Here is a 26,079-nt window from a genome sequence, read left to right as displayed (position 1 = left end):
GATGGGGCTTCCTGACAGCTGAACCGCAGTAATTGTTTCGCTCTTCTGGGTCTGGTCACCCAGCAGAGCTACTGGTCTCTGAGCTGGTACTGGGGAGTATCTGCAGAGAGTCCTGTGATGTGATCTGTCTTCAGGTCTCTCATCTGTGGATACCGGCACCTGCTCCAGTGGAGGTAGCAGGGGAGAGAAGTGAACTCTGTGAAGGTCCTTGGTTGTACTATTGTTTAGTGTGTTAGTTTTGTGTTGGTTGGCCTCCAGCCAGGAGGTGGTGAAATCAAGAGTGCATCAGCTGCAGTTGTATAGGGAGGATGCAAACTTGCCCTAGGGACACCTGGTTAAGTATTTGTGCTTCTTAGGTGGTGGGCAGGGCCATAGAGCTCCCAAGAGATTATGTCCTTTGTCTTCAGCTACAAGGGCTGGTAGAGAAAGACCACCAGGTGGGGCAGGGATAGGCGTTTCTGAGCCCAGCTTCCTTTTGGGCGGGGCTTGCTATTGCTGCTGTGGAGGATAGGGGTATGGTTCTCACGCCGATGGAGTTATGTTCCCTGGGGGATTATGGCTGCCTCTGCTGAGTCATATAGGTCACTAGGGAAGTAGGGGAAAGCCAGCAGTCACAGGCCTCACCCCACTCCCATGCAGTCGGCAGTCCTAAAGGCTGGTCTCACTCCCATGGTACCCTGACAACAGCACCGAGTCTATTTCCAGGCAGCCAATGACCAGGGCTGAGAACCTGTCCCAGACCATGAGCCTCCCAACTGAGAAAGCAAGAAGACTCACAGTTTTTCAGTGTCTCAGGGAGCCTGCAGCAGGGATCCAATTCCTTCAAAGCATCTGTGGATTCTCTTGGTTTTCCTGGTATGTTCCTGTGGTAGTTGTTGGAGCAAAAGTTCACGATGTGGGTCTCCACACAATGCTCTTTCTGTCCAAGAGGGAGCTTCAAGCTAGTCCTGCCTCCTATCCACAATCTTAATCCTCTGATTTTTTTCTAGAACTGTAAATTTTAAGTCAACAAGATTGGAACCATCCACATCTTAGAATTATTGAGAGAGGATTTTAAAAAATTAACATATAATTTCTTCAAATATGGCATTAGAGCGACTGAGGACTCTCTCTGCTAGAATTCCTAGCATGTAATGGTGGGCATCCTGTGGCTTGCCACAATTGCGTGGTGTTGGGAGTGCAAACTCAGAGAGAAGGAGAGGGTAGGGTGGAGCCTCAGCAAGGACTTGGTAGTCTCCTTGGTGATGCTGGAGTTAGTAGTGCTCTTGGTCTCAAGCATAGTGTTCCTTTGGAATTATGATAGCTAAACTCATCAATGCAGAGCAGGTTAGCTCCTGGATATGCTGTTAGAATCATCTTCTACGATATTTTGGTTTATCTTTTATCCTGCTTAGCACTGACCAAATTGTTTAAAGTGAGGTCTGAAATATTTGCACCTTCTATGCCTTTAACTCAAGCAATTTGACCTATAAACCAATGGCAATGGGGCAGGGGCTAGAAAGAAGTCAAGAAGACAGGGTTAGATTAAAAGATCAAGAAGGAGGGTGAGCGAGAACAGAGGCAGCACTTGACGTAAAAACCATTTCTGTTGAAAAAGCAGTGGGTTTAAGTTGGGAGACGTGAGTCTCTCAGACTTTCATTCATGGGTACCTGTACATAAGAATCTAGTGTTTACATATTTTACTCTTTCACATAACATGAAACCTGAATACAAGACAGCTAACTGCTTCACCAGGGTCCTAACCAAAGAATGATCTTTTCTAACATGAAGGAAAACCAGACTCCTTCTTAAAGGATTTCCAAATGAAATTTTGCATAGGATTTGTTACATTTTTTGTCATAAGAGTTGACTCTAGAACACAAATGCTATTTAAAGGCAGTGTCACTCCATTAACATATTCATCTATTAAACGATGAGCCCCTTAAAGGCAGGGACCAGGCCTTGTTATTGTTCATTTTTGTGTTCTGAGCTCCTAGCACGTAGAGGTGCTTAGAAAACACTGGCTGAATTAACAAAATCATCCTTCTTTCTGCAGCTTCAGAACAACCCTTCTCTCGTTCACTGTCTTTTTAGGCTTATAGATATTAATCCAAATGACCTACTTGCACTTTGTACCCTGTGCTCTCTGAGCGTGCAATTTGCTGTCTTTGAATCCATCTACAGGGAACAGATAATCCCTTTTCGACCAGTATCTTAAAAATGTGGGGCCGCATGTGTTGCTTGTTTGGACCATATTTTCTGCTCCTCTCATTTGATTAATAAGAATCATGAGCAGCTCTAGAAAGAAGAAGGGTCCACCGCTTTCCTTCTGGGCCGAGTGGGCAGGTGAACGATAGGGCAGGAGGGCCCATTGGGAAGGACTCTGAACCCTCCACTTCTTGGGGCCATACTGGGTCTCAGCTGAAATCAAGCTGTTTGGGGCATGGAAAAGGTTAATGAACCTTCTCCTCGTCGTCTCTCCCTCTCTCACCATGAGCTGACTGTTGCTGTGGGTGCAGACTCAGCCTAGGAGAGCTAATGTACTCCTGTTTAATTGTTTGGGAGCTAAACAACAGACATGGGAACAGTGAGAGGCAAACTGTTTCCTAGGTGTATGTTCAGAGGGGCACCGCTTGAAGCACTTCAAGCCCTCCCCCAAGCCCCTACCATTGTTTTTAAATGAGTTGAAGTAATTATATGAATAAATGGAATCCCAGAAAATCACAAGAAAAGAAACCTCCTTCTCCCCTTTCAGATTATTTTCAGAGAGCTCATTTACTGAACGCCAGGCAACCATTCCCTTTCAGCATCCTTCCTCCATTGCCAGCTCAGCTCCCGGCTGCTGCTATGCTGGGTGCTGGGTCTGAGGCTCCGCCACAGGGATGGTTCTGGCTCAGCAGTTTGCACAGCCCAGCCCCCTATTTCCCATGCCCACGGCCACTGCCACCAAGCACACCGCCTGAGTGCAGCAGTGAAGCAGTGAGCACTGTCACAGGGACCGGACGACTGTTAGCGGAGAACATCTACCGCGGATTTGTGTAGAGCTGCAGCTGTGGGAGGCACTTCGGCCTAGCAGCATCTGTCAGAGATATTTTCAGAAACCAACTTAATACAAAAGACACACACTGCAATATTAATGGTAGTCTCTGTACATCCGATGTTTGAGAGCCGTCCTTTGTGCCGTAATGTACCTTGATGGCAGCTGCTCGAGTTGTCAGATCCTGCAAAAGCCACAAAAAGAACAGCACAATACTTATTGGCCGAATGGTTTTGAAATAGGAAATGTTTCTAGCATGAAAAAAGATGAAATTTATGCTAACAACCAAAACAATCTCAAATCTGGGTTATTAAAACCAATATTGTATTTTTAAGAAGCTGCACAAACTTAGCTAACAGACTTTAGGAAAACCAAGTAGGCCGGGTGTGGTGGTTCACGCCTATAATCCCAGCACTTTGGGAGGCCGAGGCGGGCGGATCATGAGGTCAAGAGATTGAGACCATCCTGGCCAACATGGTGAAACCCCGTCTCTAGTAAAAAATACAAAAAATTAGCTGGGTATGGTGGCGGGCGCCTGTAGTCCCAGCTACTCAGGAGGCTGAGGCAGGAGAATCGCTTGAACCCGGGAGGCGGAAGTTGCCGTGAGCCGAGATCATGCCTCTCCACTCCAGTCTGGAGACAGAGAGAGACTCCATCTCCAAACCAATAAAAAAGAAAACCAAGTGATTCTAAGTGGCATTAGATAAAATGAACAACATAACTGTGGAATTAGCATGATAGTGATGAACCAGGGCTGCTCATTTCCTCTCTGTATTTTTATTTGGTGGTTGGGGGATTAAATCTTTTTTATAAATGGGGAAAAAAAACAGAAGTCTCAAAGTGGTGTGGAAAATTCAGTTTTCAGGTCCCAGGTCATGTATACATCACTGATTATTTTCATTGGAAAGCATAATAAATCTCAAAACAAAAACTTTGGATTGTTTCACGTATTAGTTACATTTTCAGCAAGTTTTACTAATGTGGCCTTTTATTTCTCTTATTGATTTACACATATTTGTCGTGAACTACCACCCAAAGAACAGGTTTACAGCCATACTCAGCACCAGGTTTCATCCCCTCGATTGCACAGAACAAGAAACCCGTAGCAAGAAGGACATGGCAGCACAGATAAGCAGCTCCAAATCCTTACACACTAGCCAAGCAGTAAGGGGCACTCTGATTTGCTTTCAAAGGTCTACTCCATTTGTTCAAATAGACACGAATTCCCTCACAACTCAGAAGACATTTCTATGAAATATTTTCTTGCCTTTGGAGTATTTTCAGCAGTAACAATGGAGGAGAGAAGAGGCTAAAAGGACAAAAATATATCTCTAATTTTCTTCTGCCCTAGGTATAAATATTTTCTCATATATGTTATTTTCTAAGATGCCAGAAATGGGATGTGCCAACTGCCCAGGCCTACTCTACTTGATAATGGCATCAAACAAACAAACAAACAAACAAAACTAAACAAAAAGATAAAAGAAAGAAAGAGAGGAGAAGAAAGACCCACTACGAAAAATATGAGCCTGCAACATTCAGACCTTAAAACTGAGCAGGAGGACAGGGTACAGTGGAGAATAACACTAAGTTATTTAGTGCTAAGAATGTCAAAGTATAATTTTCAAAAAGTTGAAACAGGGCTCTCAATACTAATATAGAATGAGCATGTGTCAAATATATTATTCAACTCATTAATTAATGAGAGAAAATCATTAAGCTGGTTCAAAGAGCATTTGAGGAGCTATTTATAGGCAATTTAATAAAGGAATGTTAAATTAGATTGCTAAGTTACAAACAAACTAGTAAATCTCTAGTAGGATAATAAATCATAGAATTTGGGTTTTTTTTTTTCTGTTAGAAAATATTGCTTCTGTAAAATAACATGGAACTTCACAGAACATGAACCCTTAGTTTGTATTTTAAATAGCAAAGGCAAGTCATGGTAGTTTTTTTAGAAAATAAGTAATCCCCAAATGAGCCTCTTACACACTGTTTGAGCATGACATTGATATAACACTGCAATTATTTTTTGTCCTTGTTTACAATTCATGGATAATTTTTCTTAACAAGTGGTTTAAGGAATCCTGAGTTGATCATCTAATAATCTGTTACATTTTTTTTGTACAGCATGATGCTAGATAATAATGAAATTTTAATCAAGTTTCTATCAAATTTTTGTTACTTCCTTGATTTTCTTTTCAACATTGGTAGTTGGCACTCATGTACTTTGCAACTTATAAGTTAGGCTCACTGATTGTTTCAGTTCCTAGCAGCATGACTTGCTGAGCAGGAAGAATGTAGTGACAGTGAGAACCTATTCTGCCTTCATATGCAAGGATGCTAGGATACTGTGATGTTAGCTGTACCAAGCCCTGCAAATACACACACACATGTACACACACACAATGGGAATGATGAATCCAGACAATTTTATGAGGAAAGGAAAAGTGCAAATCTTCCTAGGCAAAGATAACCTTTATTTGAGTTTCCTGATTAGCTAAGCAATAGAACCAAAGACTTTGCGTTGTACGGGACCTTAGAGGTCAGCTATTCCCACTTCCTTGTCAAAGCAGGAGTTTCCAGAAAAGTCTTTTTCTGTCGTCTTTGTAAAATGCAAATCTGATTATGTCACTCTCTTGTTTTAATATCAGTCAATCATTCCCCATTGTCCTCAGGATAAAGTCCATATTCCCTAACATGACTTACAAGGTCTGGCCCCTTTTATCTCTCTCTACCCTCAAATCTCTTCACTCTCTCCCGTTGCACACTTTTCCTGTTAACATATGGATCTATTTTAGTTTTCCAAATGTGTTATTTTCTGGTTAACCTCTGTGTATAGGCTGTGTCTTCTCTCTGGGCAGTTCATGGTTCCCAAGGCTGGTCTGAAGAAGAGCCTGGGAATTCCACCCAACAGTCCTTGTTGTCACCTTAGAGTAATAGTCAATGCCTTTTATCCTTGAGCTGAAACTATATATGAAAGAATAGCATAGAGTTGGTAGATCAGGAGATTTAAGGAATGACAGAAGTGCAGCACATTGCAACTTTGCCCGGAATCTGACAAAGTCGCTCATGGTATCTTTGAGAACGGTAGGAAGGGATGCAGGTTGGTTCCCAGTACTCTGAGTGAAATTCATAACTGGTTGAAAACAGAATGCAAAGGAGGCAAGAATATGAGGTCAACTGCATACTTGAGAGTGGTCTCTGTCTTTACCCTTTATGAGTCATTGTTTTCATCAGTGTTTCAGAGGTGGATATTAATGGCATGCTGATAAAATTTTAAAATGGACTCAAGTTGGGAGAAGTGAATATTTAGATGAAGATTAGCTGACAAAGTGCTCTTGACAAATTGAATAATGAGTTATATCTAACCAGGCAAAATTTAAGTGGATAATCATAATAAAACAGCACAATGATAGGTTAGTGTGTGAGTGGCAAGGAAGATTTGGATCAAATAGTTGGTGAGTCTAGTTGGGAGTAAGTTCCACTTGAGTCCCCCGGGCAACATGACTTGCAAAAAAGGTTAGGTTCCTTGGCTGAATTAATAAAAGCTATTATTTATGTCAAAGAGGGTTTTAAGTGTCTTTCTTGTTTGGCTTGCCCAACTCAATGATGGGAGCCTGTGTGTGGATTTCCGGTATTGTATCTCAGCATGCTGGCTGACTGCAGTGTCGGAGGGACACACACAGCCTGGAGAGGGACAGGAAGCTCTGTGGTGGAAGGTTGGTTGAAGACATCTGCATTCTTTAGCTTGGAAACTATTACTTAGCTTATACCATTATAACATTAATTGTTAAGGGTTATTTATTTGTAACAAAAATTTACAATGAGAAAAACCCTCCAATACACTTCAGCTGAACTGATTAATCAGTGTGGTTTATGAAATGTTTGAATTGATCACCCATTACTATCTTTGTATTAAAGTTTACCGTGATCTTTTCAAAGAAGTGTTGAGAAAGAAGATAATTTGGATTTATGGTGTGTCTCTTAGAATTTGATCTCCTGCAATTCCCTGTTAATAAATTTGCTTGGGGAGTATCTGTTCTTCTGTGCCAATATAAAAGGTATGAGTTTTATAAATAATAATAGTCCACAGGCTTGAATGTGCAAAGTTGAAACTTTCTATCTCTGTAAATGAATTTAACGCTCTCTAGTTCCTATTTCTGCTTTTAATGGAAAACTTAATGTTATCACTTTGACAACATTCACTTCTAGTTTAAATCGAAACTAAAACCTAAATTTGGGCTAAAATTCAGTGTAATCAGAATTTTCATCGCTTCTTCTGCTTCCCTGAAATTCCTGGCAGGTTGGTATGGCATAAGGAAAGAAAATCTGATTTTCCTGTCCTCCTCTGATCTCTCTGGTTGTCACAGGGTGGGGGGTCTCCTTCCATTTGGTCTTTGGTCTTCCCTCCATGGAAGGTTTATGCACTCTATATCCTCTGACCTGGAACTGTGAGTGGTAACCCCTTTTCTCAACCACTTCTGTGACATTTTTTGTATGCGCATTGGGATTGTGTACCTTCTTAGGTACTCTTGACTCTTCCACGTACCACCCTGCAGAAATCACAGCTTTGGGAACTGCACCTATATTCCTCCTTCAGCCCTTTTACTTACAGTTTGGCATCATGTTGGACTCAGGGCTTTGTTGTGAGTGGTGCAGTGTCTGAACCACATTGTGGAAAGCCAGGAAATGGGCTCTTTTTCTCTGAAATCTCCAGTTCTCACCTGTGACTTCTGGTGTGGACGCTACCAAGGTCCTATAAGAGATAGCATTGTCAGTGTGCCAAGTCGCTTCTCAGGTCCTCACAGCATGCAAGCTCTTACAATTATTATTTATTCTCCAAGTGGTAGGAAAGCTGCTCTTTGCACAGCCAGTTTCCTCTGAAATGTTTCCCACTCCATGAATGTTTTGTTCTGAATTTTCCAGAATTTATCTTTTGTAATTCAAAACCAAGTCTTCAGAATTTCCAATAGTTTTGTTTTTTTCTTGTTCACAAGTGCCTGCCTCTGCTGTCATGAATCAGTTGTGGAAATGCAAAGCCCAACGTGTATTCTATTTTCCCCACCATCAGCCTCACCTACCCCACTATAGACTGCAGAGAAAAAAAATGGCTAAGAAGGAAAAATACAAATGTTTCCATTATATTGGGCAGGAGAGGGGGTGGTGAGGTTAACGTTGGAATTGGAGTGGGAGTGGGAGGCAGTTAGGTGGGAAGAGTGAAAACTATTGATGGGCTTGTGGAGCTTGGAAAATCTCCTCCTGTGATTCTGATATAATTCTTGCCTCTCCCTAGAACCTCACTTTGTGAGGTTCAATGTTTACCAAGGTCTTTCACTGTATGACACATTCTTCAATAAGCCATCATGTATTGAGAAGTGGGCTGTGGGTCATTGTTCACTGCACTTCAGGGCACTCGTCCTTTCCCCTGTCCCTAATAAACACAAGAACCACACCTGTCGTATTCAGCATCCCGTCTTGCAAATTCAGTCACATGGTAGGTGCTCTGGAAATATTTATTGTATGAATGATTGAAGACGGTAAGAATGACAGCTAGGATTAGTTTTGGGAAAAAATTATATTCAAGACAATTGAGGAAGTGATGCCATTATGATTTGGAAAGAAGGATAATTCTGGATTAGGAAAAGGGGAGGGAGAATGGGAAAAATAGCTTCTATATTCCAAGAGGCTAATATTTTGAAACCCAAGATGGCACAGAAAGTATTGAGTTGTGTTTATTAGGGGCTGAGCAGTTTCTAGGGTCTGATAGCCAGAACATTGCATCTGCCTTCCCCTCTTATCCCCTCTGCAATAAGACATGAAGTCTTGGTTAATCTATAGGTCCTTGAGCAGAAGTCTCCCGGGTTATCCAGTCCTCAGCATCAGCAGTGTTCATCTATTGATCAATTGGAGCCTCAATCAGGATCTTTGAACAGCTTTCCTTGGGCCAAGGGCCAGCTTCCCCAAGTGAGTGTTCTGCATAGAGGTCTGCACACCCCAGTCAGGTCATACCACCTAAAGTCACTCCATGGAGGTAGACACAGAAGGAGGAAACAATTCCAAACCAGGAATTTGTTTCCCCAACATGTTTCTATCATTGTTTTTCACGTTTGTTTTCTACTCTTAAAACCATTAATAACCATGAAGCTGAAATAGATGCCTGGTCAGTTTCAAGTCAGTTCCGTGACATTATTGACTTCATTCTGTATCAGAGGAATAGGGAGAATTTTGGGGGAAATTATTTTAAATTCTGTCCTACACTCTCTTACCTTGTCTTTGTATTTCTTGATTTTTGAAAGCAGTGTGGTAGTGAATCATTAACTATACTATCTTCACAAGCCCATGTCAGATTTTGTAGTATTCCTTATAGGAATACATTCTATCTAATAAATTTTTCAGTCAAGAAATCATAGGATAGAAGCCACTGGTCATTGCCAGATTGGGCAAAAATAGAAATTCAGTTTCATTTAAAAATATTCTCTCTACTTGAGATATTTAAATGTTATTCTTTATTATGTTTTGATTACATAAGCAAAGATATTTTGCAATCTGCCATTTTTACTTATTTACAGCAAAGTCATAGAAATGAATCTTTCTCTTTTAGTTTATGGGTGTGTGGGAAAATGTGTTACTCTTTAAGATCATTGAAGCTTAAAATATAAGCTTGAAGTTTTACATATTGATGGGTTGAAATATTTTGGCAAAAAATTGTATTAAGCAACCAAAAATTTGAGAAAGTATGGCTAAAATATCTTTCCTCACTATAATAAAATAGAGATGTGAAGTTAGTAATATTAATATAACATGGAGTTTAATTCAATAGAAAGCATGCACTCAAACCTTTTCAACAACCATTTATTGAATATTGACTACCAGCAAGGCCAAAGTCAGTAGAGAATAAAATAATGAACCAAGTCCACTTTCTGTCCTCAATGAATGTATAAGATAATCAAAAGCAAGGTGGGGAGTGGCGAATACCATAAGGAATTTGGAAAAGACATGTACTGCTCTTAGCAAGAGATGAAGGAAAAAACTGGGAGGAGTCAGTAGCTTTTGAGTTATTTCTGGAAGGATGATATATGAAGGGAAATCATTCTAGTAGAAGAGCAGTATGTGAAGTATACATAATTTGAAGACTGCTTGTACTTTACTTATATTTGGGATTAAACACATTTTGAGACTTGGCCTAGGGACTTAACCAAAGACAAATCCATTCTAGCCACAAAATCCCCTTGGACATTTTCTCCCTTTGTGGCCCTAGGATATTTCTGTTTGCTGCTTCCTCTCCCTGGAGTGCTTTCTCCCTGAATACCTGCTTGGCTTTCTCCCTCACCTCCTTTAGGAAATATAAAATTTAAAATTTCAGCTGTGATTTCTGTCTCTTTTTCCTGCTTTGTATCCACTGTACTTATTGCCATCTAATATATTACATATGATGCTTATTTATTTTATTTGTCTGTTGTCCCTCACTAGAATGTGTGCTTCAGGAAGGCAAGGATATGTGAATGTTTCGTATCCTCAGATCCTATAATAGTGCGTGGTGCACAGCATGCATTCAATATGTTCATGTATTTGTGGAATGGTTGAGTGAGGGCACAAAGATGAAGAAGCAAAGTGGCTCCAAACAGTTTATTTTAATTGTTTTATGTCACAGCATAGCTATAAGCTGAATATGTATGCTCTTGTCTGGTGGCAGGTAGCTTATCTGGGATGTGAATCAGCATATAATGGCTGAAAGCACACTTATTAGCTGTGTAACACTGGGCAAGTCACTTGACCTCCTTGTGTCTGTTTTTTCATTTGTAAAATAGGGTGAACAAAGTCCCTCCTGCATAGGATTATTGTAAACGTTAAATAAGTTCATATATTTACGTGTATCTGACATAGAACAATTGGTACATAAGTGTTTACCATAATTATTTGCTTTTCTGTTACAGAATTAAGTTTGGTTTTGCAACCAAACTCTGTTTTCTTCTGTAAAACAGGGAGAACAAAGTGCCTTCTGCATAGGATTATTATAAACATTAAATAAGTTAACATATTTACATGTATCTGACATAGAACAATTGGTACATAAGTGTTTACCATAATTATTTGCTTTTCTGTTACAGAATTGAGTTTGGTTTTGCCCATCTGAAATATCTGTAAAGATATAAAATATCTGTAAAGACTCTGAGGATGGAACAGAAACTTCGTAGTTTTCTTCAATCTTGCATAGCTCAAGGGGTAACTATTTCCTTCTGCATGGACTGTCACCCTCCCTCCTGTCAGACCCTGCCCCTGTGCTTGCCTTCAAGCCTTCATACCTTCAAAACATCTTGCTCTGGTCACCTTTTATAGGTGACCTTTCCCCATCTTAATTTCCCTATTCTGTGTTTTGTGGCACACTGATTCTGGGTATGGAGTATGTGCTCAGCCAGCAAATCTGTTAATCATTATCTTAATTGGCTTGGTATTTCCCAGTGTTCCTTTTTCCAAGGCATAATTTATTCTCTCTGTTTTTGAATGAAGCACATAGAATTGTATTACCTGAATTTACCATCCTGTAAATCCAGTCATTGCCATATTCTTTTCTAGCCCTGACCAGTAAATCTATTCTTTACTTATCATGCTAACAACAGCAACAACAACAACAGAGAGAGAAGCAAAAGTCTTGCTTAAATGATTTTAATTGCTATGCTGTCCACATATGCTCATGATGAGAAACACACCTCTCTCTTCTACCAATTGCTTGGCCTCCCTACTTCCATTTTCTTAGTTTACTCCTAAGAGCCCAATGTAAACCTGACAGTTTCTTCTAGATGTTGGAACAAACTGTTTTCGTGATTTTGAGTTTCTTATCAGTGTGTAAATGGCTCTAAAACATCAGTTTAAGCTTTGTCCCTTTCCTGTTCCAGATTTTGAGGTCTAGCAGGACAGGTACACAGAGGTTCGGCTTCTGGATCAGATCCTCCTGGTATAGGGAGTTGGATACAACCATCTCTACAACTCATCTCTCCGTGGAGCCCATTGGAGATGTCAAGGCCACTGCACACTGTTTTTCTTTACTTTGGGTAGTGCAAATAAACTGTCACCAGGTAAGAAGTGGTCTCTGTTTAGAGTGGCAAAGACTCACTTTGAGCACTAAAAAAAAAATGGAGAAGAATGTTAAACAAAACAATATTATTTTTACATAAAATACGGAACTTTTTTTTTTTTCTGTAATACATGCCTGGATTCAGCAATCGAAAGCAGAAAAGTGAAAAATGCACATTTTCCTTATAGACCTATGTTCACTGCATAGCTGACAGTAAGTTAAAAATACTTGGCTGGTGAGAAAGGTGAGAAATGGATGATTCAGCCCCTCCAAATAAAGAACCTGCAGCTGAAACTAAAGGCTGATCGGATGTAGCGTTGCAGAGTTGGTTTTAAGTTCTCTTCTACCAGGCAAAATTCAAGGTACTGAGCAGCATGGGGTGTGGTATCTAGACATAAAAGCCTTTGTAAAAGTGACAAAAATGTCAAAATGATAATTTTGAAAAAATGAGGTTCAACTCTTACTCTTAATTAGAAACACCAGAGAGAACACATAACACAGGAGTTCTTGTTACAAATCCCGCCTCTGTTTACCTAACACTTTCCTCTTGTGGGTTGCCTTGTCTCATTTCGAAGGCATTGCAGGAACTGTTTATGACCCTGGCCTGCTCACTCCCCCACAGCTGGCTTATTTTTGACTGCCAGTCAGTCAAGGTGCTAATTGTGCCTATGAATACCTCACAGCTATTCTTAACACATTGTTCCAAACAGTTCTCTCTGGCATTTAATGATGGGTTTTGACTTTTTTTTTCCCCAGCGCTAACATTCAAGACTCCACTGGGTTGAGAGCTCCTACTTTTTTTTTTTTTTCCTTAACTTATATTTTAGGTTAAGGGGTACATATGCAGGTTTGTTATGTAGGTAAACTGCTGTCACAGGGGTTTATTGTATGGTGCTGATGCTAAGGTAGTAAGCCTAGTACTTAATAGTTATTTTTTCTGCTTCTCTCCCTCATCCCATCCTCCTCCCTCAAACAGGCCCCAGTGTCTGTTCTTCCCTTCTTTGTGTGTGTGTGTTCTCATCATTTAGCATCTACTTATAAGTGAAAACATGCAGTATTTGGTTTTCTGTTCTTGTGTTAGTTTGCTAAGGATAATGGCCTCCAGCTCCATGCATGTTCCTGCAAAGGACATGATCTCGTGCTTTCTTATGGCTGGGTAGTATTCCATGTTGTATATGTACCACATTTTATTTATCCGGTCTGTCTTTGGTGGGCATTTAGGTTGATTTCATTTCTTTTATTTTTCCCAGAAACCCCCGAACAACCCCATTAAAAAGTGGGCAAAGAACATGAACAGACACTTTTCAAAGGAAGACAAACATGTGGCCCAGAAGCATATGAAAAAAAGCTCAATATTGCTGATCATTAGGGAAATGCAAATCGAAACCACAATAAAATACCATCTCACAGCAATCAGAAATGGCTATTACTAAAAAGTCAAAAAATAATAGATGCTGGTGAGGTTGCAGAGAAAGGGGAATGCTTATACACTGTTGGTAGGAGTGTAAATTAGTTCAACCATTGCGAAAAGCAGTGCTGTGATTCCTCAAAGAGCTGAAAACAGAACTACCATTGGACCCAGCAATCTCATTATTAGGTATAGACCCAAAGGAGTATGAATCATTCTACCATAAAGACACATGCATGTGAATGTTCATTGCAGCCGTATTCATGAGAGCTCCTACTTTTGACGTCAACTTCTGTTTCCTTTTAATGTCCACCTCTTCTATTGTTTGTTTCTTTGCCGCAACCACCTTCCCTTTTATTTTTTAAAATAAAATTTTCTTTTAGTAGTTTTAGAAAAATGCAGAAAACATGAAAAGATAGCCAGGAGTTCCCATAAATTCATCACCCAGTTTTTCCTATTGTTAGCATCTTAAATTAGTATGGTGTATTTGTCACAATAAATGAAATAATTTTAACTATAGTTCATACTTTACTCAGATTCCCTTAGTTTTTACTTAATATTCTTTTTCTCTTCCAGAATTCCATTCAGGATGACACATTACATTCGGTATGTCTTCTTAGAATCCTCTGGGCTGTGACAGTATTTCAGAATTTCCTTGCTTTTGAACATACTGAGTTTTGGTAAGGTATTTTGTAGAATATTCCTCAAGTGGAATGTATCTGATGTTTTTCTCATGAGTAGACTGGGATTATGGATTTGGAGAGGAAGGCCACAACATCATATCAAGGATGCATCCTACCAACGTGATTTCTCACTGTTGATGTTTGATGGAGGTAACCTGTTAGTAACTCGACTGAGGTAGTGTTTGCCAGATTTCTCCACTGTGAAGTTACTTTTTCCCTCCCTTTCACACTGTACTCTTTGAGAATGAGTTTCTATACACATGCTGTACTTAAAGAGTGGGGAATTATGCGTTGCCTCCTGGAGGGTAAAGTGTCCACTGTATATAAATTATTTGAAATTCTTCTGCACCGGGGGTTCTTTTCTCTTCTTTTTTCTTTTCTTTTCTTTTCTTTTCCTTTCCTTTCCTTTCCTTTCCTTTTCTTTCGTTTGCTTTCCTTTCTCTTTCTTTCATTCTTTCGTTCTTTTCTTTCTCTCTTTCTCTGTTTCCTTCCTTCCTTCCCTCCCTTCCTTCCTTCCTTCTTAAAAATCAGTATGTGTGTTATGCTTTGGATTATATATAATCAAATACCACATTATTTTTAAAGTTAAATTGGAGACCACCTTTATTTTCAAGGAGTCACTTGTCACTTCCCACATCCCATTCCTTAATTGTCTTGATTATTATAAGCTGAATAGTATGGTTTAGAGAGTTTAAACCATATCAACACAATTCTAGACAGCTATTTTCAAAGGCTTCTTCCAGATCCTCCCTTTCTATCCTCCTTCATAATCCCAAGACATTAAAAAAAAAATAACCTGTGCTTAGAACCCTGCTGATAGAAATGCTTCTGGTTTTAGGTAACTACCCAAACTTACTGGAACATTGCCCTACCTTCTACTCCGCTTTGCTGATGTAGTTTTCATCATATCTTCTTTGTGTTGTTTTGAGCACTGGCACTCAATAAATATGAAATGATGATCAATACAAGGCACTAAGTGATCTCAGTTGAGAAAATACTAAACAGAAACACAAAAACATCAAGGTATAATACAATTTTCTTTTCCATCATCACCGGTTAGCCCAGTTTGCACTTTCTAGATACAGAAGATGGAACATCATGTTATCCAAAATATAATGAAAATTTCTTCCCAGAAGGCTTTTTAAGGGCAAATGGAAGTACATTTTAAGCCCACAAATCTGTTGCTCATTGTAGATTTTTCTTTATTATATTTTTCAAGTTCATCCCAAACCATAAATGTCTAAGTGACTTCATGTGCTTGAGGCTCTGAATTTTTACGTTCCCACCACATTCAATTAGTTGGCTCCTTTTGCCTGAGGAAGAAATGGCTTGTTATTTTTTGACTACAATGCTCCATCTGTTATAATGGCCTTCGTGTATTCGTTTCTATCAAGTTACCAGCCACATGTGCAGCTCCAATTATTAGAAATGGAGTTTAGAAAATCTATAATCACTCCCTAGACAAATATCTTTTTAACTGCTGTTCCACTGGTTGACTTGAGTCTACTACTCTTTGGGGGTGATTTCCGTTTTCTTTAGTTGCAGCCCCTGGAATGCTTTCTACAAGCATGGAATTAGGCAATGGTAAGCACTTCTTGAAGATGACTCTTCTGTTTCATTCTGGCTATCTGGAGGTGGATCTTCTTGTTATTTCTGATCCATGATATTTGCAAAGCTAGACCACTCCCTTATGACTTCAAGGGTCTTCCTGGTTTATTGCTTCCCTGGCCTAGCTCTTCCGATGTTCAGGTATGGTATATGACACATCTACCTGCTCTGTGGTCTTGCAATGATCATTTATTGTGCTTTTTATGGCTCATACCCTCCCAAATTTGAAACTGATGGGCTTATAATAGGTATCTTTTGGGTGGGTCCATATATATGGATGCTGTGGAACTGAAGTGTGGTATAGAGTACAAGCATGTACAGCTGTTTGGGTGGTGGCAGAGGTAGCACTAGGAAAATGGGAATGGTGGTTGCAAAGGGGCCACAGGTATGGTGTAAGATCTTGACATATGGGAGGCTGTCAGTACCTAACATAAGGGAAAAGCATTATTTTAGAGGTACATGTGCCTGCCCTCTAAATCACAGAAGCATTGAAGAAAGACTTTGGATTTACCTGAAGTCCTGAGTTCTAGTCTTGTTTTTTTGTCTCCAACTGGTTGTGTAGCCTACAATAAGTCACTTGAACTCTGTAGACCTCTGTTGTCTCATTTGCACCTAAGCGGGTTGGACTAAGACTCTCTAGTTCCTGTAATATTGAATAGCTTTTGAAAATTTTTCACAAAGCTGCCTTATTTGCCAAGCCAGCATAAGGTCGAATTTATATAAAGAATGAAGACAGGTTTTAACCATCTCTCTTTTACTGGAAACAAGAGCAAGCTGGAAATTAAATGAATTTCAATGCATTTCTACCATGCAGATTTATTGAGCGCATGATAATAAGAATGCAGTAGTGAATAAGACACAAATGTGCTAACTTTGTAGACACAAAACATGTCAGTTCCCCCTGCTTCTCTCCAAATTCCTACCAGATCTTGAAGGAAACAGTCTGGGACCAAATCTCTGGTTGGCTTTTTCCAAAAGCTCTATTATCTCAGGGTTGTGGCAGAGGCCCTTCAAGGGTCAAAATAAATTCAAAAGACTTCCTAAAAGTGACTGTTTTTATCTCTACATTGTCAGGTTTTTGGACAATAAATCATTATCCAATCTATTTATTACCCAGGCTCCAAGCTGCTGGCATATGTGGCACCTTTTTACAGATAACGAAATGTGTCCTATCCAGAAAAATTGCATCAATGTGTGCCCTCTGTGCACAATTAGGGAAAGGTCCTAATTGGGGCACCAATTAGGGAAAGGCCCTCCTTCTTACAGGCTGACTCAGCCTCTCACCAGAGCACCCGGGGCCAGGAACACACACAGGAGCTCTCGGACCCTGTCCAAGCCCTCAGTCCATGTCCACACATGACCACCTGGCATCCCTAAGAGCCTCCCTCAGAACAATGCTGCTCTTTGGACGTTTACCAGGAAAGTGGGCTCTCTGAGAGTCACTCTCCTAACAGAACCAGGCTGTTAAGACAGAGTCTCTTTTGCTTCATATTTAAAATATGGCACCGTGTGCAAGCTGCCTCAGGGTTTGGATGACAGGCATCCTATTTTTGTCAGATTGTCCTGGTTTTTAATACTTTTTTCCCTTCGGTGGCCTGAGAAATCCTTCTGAGTGGCGATGTGTCCCCTTTAATAAATGAAACCACCCATACAAGATCACAGCACTTGAAATACGACTATGAGGAACGTGTAGAAGTGGAGTTGTGATGGCACTGCCAAAGCTCACTGAGCTGGATTCTCCCTCACGCACAGTCTTATTTAATTGGCCTAATGAGTTTGGCTGATGTGACCAAGTGATCAATCAGGTTAGTGTTATGAGATATTGGAAAATAGGATTAGAGAAGAGAAAAGACTTTTGGCAAATTGACTGCAAGACAGGGAGACAAGAAGTCTTGATTTAACAGTTGAACACAGTTTGTTTTTTTCTCCTATCCCCTGAATGCTGATAAGACATAACAAAACCTACTTGGATGTGCTTCCTTGCACATGTTTCATTGGTATTCATTTTGCAGACCCCCCTCTGTTTTGATTCAAAAGTGCTTTTCTTTTTCTCAAACACAATAAGCTAGAAGTTCTGCCTCTTATGAAACATTCAAGAACCAGTGAATGCCTGCTATCTAGAAAAGTGAAATGCCCTCATTGAATTCTTGCTACCCTTATGTATTGTCAACAGATTCTGTGAATAAAACAAAACAAAACATGAATTTTAACACTGATGTGTAACATTAGCTTCATTTCAACATTAGCCGCTTTGATCCTATGTATGTGAAGTGGGTGACTGACCAGGAGAGGATTTTTGCGAGTGGATTTTCTTTCTCCCTCTTTTCAAATGGCTATTAAGGGAGGAAGTCCTGGGGTCATCTCAGTCCAGTAACTGAAACTGCTTGAGACAGACATTCTTCCAGCTCTGGGAAGGTTAGAAATCAGGTGAACTTCTCACGCTTGGCTGGTTTTCCAGTTGACTTGCTGTGTGGGAGATAAATATGGGTATCCTGCAGCATGTGGCATTCTACAGTTCATTTACAAAGACCTAAGAGCTTGATTTTGTTTTCTAAAACGCAACTTTGAACTTCAGTCAAACTTGTAAAATTGGTATAAATTTGCTCCTCAGCTCTGGGAGTAGGAAATGTTTATTTCTGTTCAAATAAATCTGACTCTATTCCCTCCTCTTCCCTGCAATGCTGGTAGGAAATTTAACCTAGTCTATTTTTGCCCCTGACTTTCCTTTCATTGTTCAAGGGAACAGAGGGTCTTATACCTTTCAGAAAATCTGACGAAGGGCCTCTGGTCTTGCTGCTGCAGAGGCTCCCTGAGAAGAGGGTGTATCTGGTGCCACACCCTGCACTTGGCCCTGGGGATTTTTTATCCTTCCTGGACTACAGATTTCAGGATTTAGACCTAGGCCTCCATCACCTCGTTAGTAGCCCTGCATAGGACGAGGCCTTAAGGTCCACTGCCATAAAAAGGTCATATCTTTTAGAAACTTCTGAGCTTTCCTCTTGAATAATACAACTATCTCCTTTGGGAGCCTAAGCTTCTGAAAACTCTCTCCCTTAGAGTGAGTCAAGCCTCAGACATCTAGATCACAGAGCCTTGCTTTCTCCTTGAGATGGAGCTAGGGAAAGTATCTCTCATTCTCTCACGATAAACGTACAGGCATACTTAAATTCTCAATCCGTGTTCCCAGCCACATTTGATGTTGTCTTAATTTTTTTTCTTACTCTTGAACTGTTGAATAAGCTACCAGCATTTTAAATAAGCTCAGGATTATGTTGCCGGGAAGTAGTCTTTGATATCTGTGACAATTCTGTTGTTGTTATTTGTTTTTTCTTTCTTTCTTTCTTTTTTTTTTTTTTAATGGGGAAAAACCTGAAGTTGTCTTTCTCATTGCCTTTCTCTTCATGTTTGAAGTACAGAGTTCTTCTGAAGGGCAGACTTTGTGGTTCTCGTGGAATGCAAATAGCTCAAATGGCTCCACTTCCAAGAAACCTTCTTTAACCTTAAGGTTGAATGAAGTAAGCGCTTTCTCCTGTTCTCTAGTATATTCCCAGCAAAACTTCGAGCATACTGTAAAAATGAATTTATTGCACATACTTCCATATCCAGGGAGAGCTCTGATTCCTCCTCTCATACACCCCAAGAGGAAGGGTCAAGGAAGTATTGAACCCAGGAACTTTTTTTTAGGGCGGTGGTGGTGAAAATCTCAATATGAAGAAGGAAGGTAAAAGAATTGCTTCAGTTTTTGTGGCCTCTGGTCTATGTTTGGGCTTGTTGTTTTAGGTTCTTTCCTGATTCATTCATTTGTTTCAACAATTTTTTCTTGAAGGCTACTTTGTGTCAAATATTGTCTAGGCCCTGGGAATAGCACAGACATAATTCAGACAATGCTGTGTGTCCCTGTCATATATTTCAGTAGACTGTCTCCCTTAGGCCTAGATGGTACAATGAGATTACCCTGGGCTTGCCTACTTCTTGGGAGGGATTCCCTTTTCCTAAGAAGGCCAACTGGGAAGCAGAATGGGTCTTTAAAAAAGGTGTCATCCATGTTAATGCTTCCATAGCCTACCTAGTTAAAGAGCTTATAGCTTGAAAGCTGTCTGTTCCAGCCTACCTTTGCTTTGTGCAGCAAATAGGAAGCAACTACCATGTGCATGGCAGTCAGTACTGAACTTGATTGGCATGAAGTCATCAAGACCATGTGTCACGAAGACTGTGTGCATCTCCAGCCTCATCTCTGATAACATCTCCCCTGGGCACCCAAAGTTCTCTAGATTTCCAGGAGGAGGCTAATTGATAAGTCCTCTGCTGGAGCCCCACCATCGCCCTCTTTCTAAATCATTTTTAAAGCGAAACTAGGCAGGGCACAGTGGCTCACACCTGTAATCCCAGCACTTCATGAGACTGAGGCAGGTGGATCTCTTGAGCCCAAGAGTTCTAGAGCAGCCTGGACAACATAGTGAGACCTCGTGTCTACAAAAAAATAAAATAAAATTAGCTGGGCATGGTGGTTTGTGCCTGTGGTCCCAGCTACTCAGGAGGCTGAGGCGGGAGGATTGCTTGAGCCCAGGAGTTCAAGGCTGCAGTGAGCCATGATTGCACCCTGGTACACAAAACTACCCAACTCTGCATTGTTGCAATGGTTTTCTCGATTTCTTGTGTCCCTATGTAAATTCTGGTGGGCAGAGACTATGTTGTCTTTACTCTGGTATCCTGGCAAAAGTACCTTGCATTCTAGCAAAGCTCCTTGTTCTTACACTTGTGGAAAAAATGAATCTGGAGATACATTCAGGATGAAACAGAATGATGCTGAAACTATTCTCTTCTGCAGTTCAAATGGCTATCCTTTCGTTCTTAATTATGTATCACTTTTGGTCTTAGGAAAGTATATGGATATATTGTGTATAGATGAATAAATGCTGACATGTTTCTTTTACTCAAGGTGCCCTACTAGATCTGTGAATTACCAGGCAGTAAATTGTCCTGCACTTAGTGCTCAGGGTATATGGTAAGGGAGATGAGACACATACCAACGACCATAATAAAGGATCAGAAATCCTGAGAGCCAATAAAATGCTTCAAAAATTCCAAGGAGGGGAAATGTCATTAAGATTATTCATATGTTTATTTTTGAGAGGTTTTTTGTTTGTTTGTTTGTTTGTTTTTCATCACAATAGAGGCTACTGATTTACTTATGGGAATGGGGAAAGGTGAGATTCCAGGATTTGGAGTTGTTTGCCAAGAGGCATGTGTGTCCTAATCTTCATGAATACTAAAATGTTGGCCAGATGCAGAGGATATACCATGGGGTGAGAGTCAAAGGGCAAATCCAGGGACTTATTTTTCTCTCTCCTGCACATCTCACTGGATCTCGTCTCACCTGTCATGCTCAGCTGGGAAGTTGTTAGAACTCAGAAGACTGCAAAGGGAACATAAGGTCTTAACTTGTTTTCTGTTATCTCGTCCCCCACCTTATTCTCAACCTGAAAAGAACCTATTTTTTATTTCCTAAGCTTCAGGATGCCTGCATTTTGTGTTGTTTTTGTGTGCATTTTCATTCTGATTTCAGTTGCTTAATTATAGCATTTGATCTGTGTTTTGTATAACGTCCTCCATCATTCTTAAGCTTATCTTGATAATAGTGTTTCTCTGATTTGTACAAATTTTCATTTATACCACATGTTAGATAATTGCCTTGAGTTTCATCCTCTAGAAGTTGTCTCTGGCTAAAGTTATATCAGGTTAGAAAAATCTGGCTATATGACATTTAATAAAATATAAACACCATGGTGGTCATTGTCTACTTGTGAGATCCCAGGGTTCAGAGGTTCCGAGAGGGCTGCAGCTACCTTAGCAATAGGATAAAGGCTATTTTGAAAACAGTGCCATCATATGCCAGCCTAGTAATCAATGCCAAGTTTGGGACCACTAACAGAGCATGGCTGGCCTCTTACCACTGCCTTTTAACTTAGCCAAAGGATGGCAGGTGGATTCTCTAAGCGTTGATAATTTTTTAACTAAAAAGCCATAGGAAAAGAGAAAATGTACTGCCTCACCAGAGGCCATGATAACTGTTCAGAAACAGCTCATCTGCCTATGGAGTTCACTTAAGATAGAGCTGCAGGAAGGGCTGTGACCCATGTTCATTGGAAGTTATGACTCGGCACATTTTTCCTGCACAGTCTTGTGCATCAACTTCTGCTCATTTTTTTCAGGGTCAGTGTTCAAAATGACATTTGGAAGATATGCCTGACTTCTGCCTGGCTTTCAACAAATCTGGAATCTTTTGCTCGCAGGCCCATAACAAATGCTGGCAACATTTTTTGCAAACATGGGCCAAATTTTAGTTTCATTATAAAATATAAAGTCAGAGCTGGCTTTGAGTTTTGCTCTAACATTTCACACAAAACTAACTTGCAGTTCTTCCACATGGATTCAGTGTCTAGGGCAGACGGCCTGCTACTCTAAAATGCATATGGTGTGAGGATAGTGTAGGGGAGGGGATAGAGTTTGTTCCTATGTGGAAACAGGAAGGTTTTGGGATTTACTGCAAGAAAGAGTTGGATTTTAAAAATTACTCCAGCAACGGCAGCTTTATCTAAATAGTTTCAGTATTACCGAGGGAAAATGGCAGTGAACCAACATTTTATGGATTGATTAGTGCTAGGTATTGTGTGTGACATATATAATCTTACTCAATTATTACAATACTCCATGATGAGAGTATCCATTTTTCCTTTTAACTAGGGAAATAACTCATTTACCTCTGGACTCTAAAAATCACCTCTTTGTCTCTGTAATACATCAGATGTATGTGCATGTATATTTATCAACCAAAGGATACTTTTTTGGCAAGGAGTCGAAAATACCCTCCAGTTAGAGGCAGACCCAGCTTGATTATGTTTCCAGTTCTTGAGCAGGGCTGCAGCACACAGTTGTGCAGGTTGCTTACTGCATGAGATCTCCTGACCAGGGGACAAGCCAGGGCTGTAACACAACCCCCACTCTACTCACTAAGCTGCACCCTTTGGTTCCAGACTATGTCCACAGGAAGAAGGGGCACCTTTTTCTTATTTCTTCCAGTATGGTAGCAGTGACTCTGCTGATGCAAACAACAAATTAGCCCACCTAGGAAAGAAACTTTGAAGCTAGGTAGTTTCCCTTTCATCCTGGCATCCTGGGGTATTCCTCTTTTCATTTTTCCCCTTCTCTACCATGCACCCTGGAGCTGTCCGTTGGAACTCCATTTATCCTGACTGCTGATTGCACTCTGGACTGGACTGGGAAGGGGGCTGAACTGGAAAGTATACATCTGCCTTCCCCTCTGCCTCTCTCTACTATCCACTAGGCTTGGAGAGTGGGCACTGATGCGGTACCCCTTGCTCCCTTCTAGGCATTGCTCTATATAAACTGCTTAGATGCATATTCAGGTTTGTCTTTTCTTATCCCCTTTCTCCAAAACTGCATGAGTAGTTAGGAAAGTATACATATTTTAAATCCCCAGAATTTCAACCTTTAGAAAATAGCATAAAGGAAAATTTGACTGAAGTGTTATTCTTCAATTCTTAAGCAAGTATGTTTAGCTGCATAGATAAATGAGTTAAGAAAAAAACACAAAGAGGGAAAGATTGCTGTAAATTAATTAACAAATGCTTATTGAGCATCTTGCTTTATTCTGTTTTATTTATTTATTTAATTTTTTTTTTTTTTTTTTTTTTTTTTTTTTTTTTTTTTTTTTTTTTGAGACAGAGCCTTGCTCTGTTGCTCAGGCTGGAGTGCAGTGTGATCTTGGCTCACTGCAATCTCCGCCTACTGGGTTCAAGTGATTCTCCTTCCTCAGCCTCCCAAGTAGGTGGGATTACAGGTGCCCACCACCACAACCAGCTAATTTTTATATTTTTAGTAGAGACAGGGTTTCACCATGATGGCCAGGTTGGTCTCGAACTTCTTACCTCAAGTGATCCGCCCACCTTGGCCTCCCAAAGTGCTGGGATTACAGGCCTGAGCCACGGCACCTGGCCTAGCATCTGCTTGCTTCTTAAAATGCATTACATGCAGGAACAGATATAAAAATTAAGACACAAGAATGGATTTAGTTTAAAAAGATGTGAAAACCAGCAGTGTAACATAACTCGCATATAATCTAAGTGTTGGAAATAGGGACCCCAAAACTTGAATTTGTTCCCCAACTCTGACTCTTAATGTCCCCTACCATCTTAGCAAGTTGGCTGACCACTGGCCTTCATTTTCCTTGTCTGTAAGTGAGTGTCCACTCTCCGTAATACCTTCCTCCAAGGATATTGTGTGCCTGGAATGAGATAATGGATGTGAAATACTTTAAAATGTGTGAGGCTTTTTATGCATTTAAGGTTTAATTGTCCTTACAAAGAAAGATGAAAATATCATTGAGAGTATCTTTAAAACACATACATTTTCCTTTTTAAATAACACATACCTTGACAAATGTGGAGAGAATAAAGTATACATTAAAAAGAGAAAAGAACAAAAAACTACTTCTAAGACCCTAGAGATAATTACGGTTAATATTTTGATATATAACTTTGCAGTCTTTTATAAATTTATATTAGTTTATCACAACTCAGATACTACTGTTTATATATTTTTAAAGCCAGTTTATCACTCAACTTCAAATCAATTTAATGATTTACGGTATATGTACAACTGTCTCCTGGGCTCTCAGTAAATATCAGCTTTATATATAGTCCAGAGATTTTTGCCTGATAGCATATCATAATCTGATTTTCATTAGATTTATACACAAAATCAAGACACCTCTATAGAGTCATTAATATATAAGCTCAAAATAAGTAATTTTCTTCTTATCAACTCCGTGCTTTCAAATTGTATCCTGTATCAGGAGTTGAGTAACTCAAATAATCTCCAGTAAGATATGCAAATAATAATATCCTAAGTGGAATGTTAATATAGGCAAATGTTAAAAACTCTGGCTGCTTTCCAGTACCGTTGTCTGTTATTAAGTGGTTGATTTGCTCATGATAGAATGTAAGTAAAAAGTTAAATACACAGGGGGAGTTCTAAAGTTTCCAAACAGTGTAGGGGTTGTAGAATAAAATGATTACTTGGAAATTTAACTCTTTTGCACATTGGGACTTTTCTTTGTATCACTGCTTTTCTTATTTCTTATTTTCTTATTCTTTTCACACTGGGAGTTTCAAATCATATATGCTTAAAAAAAATGAAAAATACCCTCAATTTCCCACGGACACTGGTAAATACACGTTGCCTCCTTTGGGCCTTTTAATATGTATCATTTGCCTCATCTTGCTTGGTTAGTCACACTAGTATGCTCATGATTATATAAATTGTCTTAGGTGACATGATACTTTCCTTCTTAATCATGATTAAATGTAAAATGGCAGAAACACTCCTTTTGGGCAAATAACTTTTCTCGTTTTAAATGAATTCTATTTAGAAACAAAACAGATGAAATGGAGGCAATATCAATTACAAGGATGATAAGGCTTTATCTGATCACATCTTCAAGGTTTTATGCCTTTTCCTTCGTGTCCTGTCCTTCCCTCCTCCACTCCCCGCTCTCGTTTCTCTGTATGTCAGGTTTTAACAAGGGGAAAAACAAAAACTTTGCAAGGATATTTTGAGGGTGAGAAAATGTTATGAGAAACCTGCATTTCTTTTTTTTTTTTTTTTTTTTAATTATACTTTAAGTTCTAGGGTACATGTGCATAACGTGCAGGTTTGTTACATATGTATACTTGTGCCCTGTTGGTGTGCTGCACCCATCAACTCGTCAGCACCCATCAATTCATCATTTATATCATGTATAACTCCCCAATGCAATCCCTCCCCCCTCCCCCCTCCCCATGATAGGCCCCAGTGTGTGATGTTTCCCTTCCCGAGTCCAAGTGATCTCATTGTTCAGTTCCCAACTATGAGTGAGAACATGCGGTGTTTGGTTTTCTCTTCTTGTGATAGTTTGCTAAGAATGATGGTTTCCAGCTGCATCCATGTCCCTACAAAGGATGCAAACTCATCCTTTTTTATGGCTGCATAGTATTCCATGGTGTATATGTGCCACATTTTCTTAATCCAGTCTGTCACAGATGGACATTTGGGTTGACTCCAAGTCTTTGCTATTGTGAATAGTGCCGCAATAAACATACGTGTGCATGTGTCTTTGTAGTAGAATAATTCATAATCCTTTGGGTATATACCCAGTAGTGGGATGGCTGGGTCATATGGTACATCTAGTTCTAGATCCTTGAGGAATTGCCATACTGTTTTCCATAA

Source organism: Rhinopithecus roxellana, chromosome 1, assembly GCF_007565055.1.
Source record: "Rhinopithecus roxellana isolate Shanxi Qingling chromosome 1, ASM756505v1, whole genome shotgun sequence".
NCBI lineage: Eukaryota > Metazoa > Chordata > Mammalia > Primates > Cercopithecidae > Rhinopithecus > Rhinopithecus roxellana.
The sequence above is the reverse complement of the archived record's forward strand: the minus strand, read 5'-3'. Positions refer to the sequence as shown.